Raw genomic sequence first — 2,587 nt, 5'->3', positions numbered from 1 at the left:
GGCCACGCTGGCCTGGGGTGTCACAAAGTCATCTCTTCCTTTCATAGGGTGACAGGTCACAGGTGCTGGCAGAGCTCTGCTCTGAGCTCAGGCTGGAAGGGGCTGCTGGCTTGGAGGAAGGAGTGACCTGTCCCTGTTGCTACCCCTGCTGTGGGTGCAGTGTCCCCTCCTGAGCAGTGCCAGGAGATGGGAGATGAGCAGAGGCTCAGATGGGAGATAGCTTGGCTAGAGAGGAGCAGGACCCAGGCTGGGGCACTCAGGGCACCGAAGCCAACTGGTGACTGGGAGTCACCGCTCTGAACAGAGCCGAGGGAGGGCACGGTGCTCAGAGGGTGCTTTGCTACCTGCCATGGACACTGCACATCTCACAGCATCACCCCTGCAGGACCAGGCTCTGCCAACTTTTTTTAAGAGGCAGGGAGAAAAGAGCATTTGTGTGTATGCACTCCTCTGCTGCTTGATTCTTCACCTGTGATTGAGATTTTAATTTTGCATCCCATATGATTTTCCTGTTGTAACACACGCCTCTGGGCTGTCACTGTAACAATGCCTTTTCTTGGCAGGGAAGGCAAATCTGAAAGGAAGCCCTTGAGCACTCTACTGTGTGAGTTTCTCAAATGATGGCTGTGATTCTCCCCCTCGTTCCACTCGTTTTCAAATAATTTTCATGCTGGGAATAAATCTGAGTGCAAAACAATCATGTTCAGCATATGATAACCAGAGACAATTGTAAGAGCATAAGCAGCCACATGGAAAACAAATGAGCTGATGGAAGGACAGAAAGAGCATGAGACAGCCCAGAGACCACAGTTACCAYGTTCACAGTAAGATCAAATAACTCTGCCATTTACATGTAATTGCATTTTTTTTTCCTCAGGAAAATGGTATTCTGGAAAACATTTTTAGTTACTAAATTTTTATCTTCCCAGTTTGTGCAGTGGTGGGAAAAAAAACATTTCCCAAAAACAAACATACTGTGGGCTAATTAAAATTAAGCAGCTCAAAGTTGAATTCTGTCCTGAACTTCATTGGTGAAATTTTAGTGAATTCAGTGGGGTTTTATAACTGGAAGGTCAGGATTTGAACACTAGTTTGTAAATGAAAGAACAGTAGGGGCTGTGCAAGGTCTAAGCTATTTGGATATTCTTACATGTCACACTAGGCTGCTGCTGCTGTCCTGAAAGTCTCTGATGATACTGGGAAGGAAGTTTGGCAGATTTTTTATTTTTATTTTGCTTTAATATTTTCTCTAATGTTTTCTTTCTTTTGTCATTGAAGCTGTTTTTCCTTGAAAAGCTTCTGCTTTTAGTYAGGGAAAAGCACAAAGCTGAGACATTTGGAGGAATTTTATCAAACACTTGTCTTGATATGAGAAGCTGTAATTAATAAAAACAGTTAATTATRGATGGAAAATACACCCCCCAATCTCAATAGACAATGTCTTTGAAATGGGTTAACAAACCTTAAAGAAAATCGAAATAGCAGGGTTTTTTGGGGAAAGTTAATCTTCCTTTAAAGCGATTCTTAATGTATCTTGTATACATATGTATGTCTCTATAAAGAATATGCCTAAATGAAACTATTTTAAAAACATTTTCACTATAAATATGTTTTCTATTCACTCATTGTAATGTTCCTGCACTCCTATGCAAGAGAGGAATTAAATATGTTAACAAAACAGATGTTCAATGAATGTAAAGCAAGAAGAATTCAGGAGCACTTGGCAGAAATCTACACCCTTTATTATTAATTTTCTCCCCAAAACAGTGTTTCTTTCAGCATCATCAAGGATCCATGTAAGCATTTGTTGGTAGCTACCTGAGTTTCAAACCTTGTTACAGTTTATGACTTTCCTGTGCTTTTCAGTGATGTAAAGACATTCGTGTAAGTCCCAACTGTGCATTGCAAAACTTCCCCTCCTCTCCTTCATTGCYTCATCATCCTGTTGACCTTTTTTATTTCCCTGCTAATCTGCTAAAACACCTGCATGGTGCAGCATCAGGTTTGAGCCTCATGTGCATCAGTTTTTGCTCTGGTGCCTTAGCTCAGATCCATCCTCACTGCTGGGCACTGCCTGGGAGGCACCTGGACTTTTGACCTTCCACAAAATCTCAGCCCCAGCTGGTTCCAGGCCTTGCTGACAGTTTGGCCCATGGCAGCACAGAGCTGTGCACAGGGGAACTGCCCAGGATGGACCCAGCTGCCCTTGGGGTGTTTGTGGCCCATTTCTGTCTCCAGGACTTGAGGTAGTTACTCTAAAATCAGCCTGGTGTGCTGCAGGAGCTGTATACAAGTGCAGTGTGGAAAATATCCCTGCCTCATTGATAGTTTAATTGGTGGCATTTAGCTAATTGTGTGTGTTCCCTTTTAGTGGAAATAAACCTAGAATTATGCAACTACTCGCTTTTCCAAAAGCAGGGAGTCACTCAAGGCTGCTGCAGCAGGAGAGCCTACCTGAGTAAGCCAACAACTTCCAGTTGTTGGAGCTGCTGTTTGCTGTCTGTTGCTATGGTGAAGTGATGGCACAAAACTGATACCAAAAAGGAAACAATATTTTCTGAACAGATTTATAAGAAGAAAAAAAAAA

Source organism: Malurus melanocephalus, unplaced genomic scaffold (genome assembly GCF_030028575.1).
Source record: "Malurus melanocephalus ecotype Western Australia unplaced genomic scaffold, MMel_1.1 scaffold_247, whole genome shotgun sequence".
NCBI classification, from domain to species: domain Eukaryota; kingdom Metazoa; phylum Chordata; class Aves; order Passeriformes; family Maluridae; genus Malurus; species Malurus melanocephalus.
Note: the sequence above shows the minus strand (reverse complement) of the source record.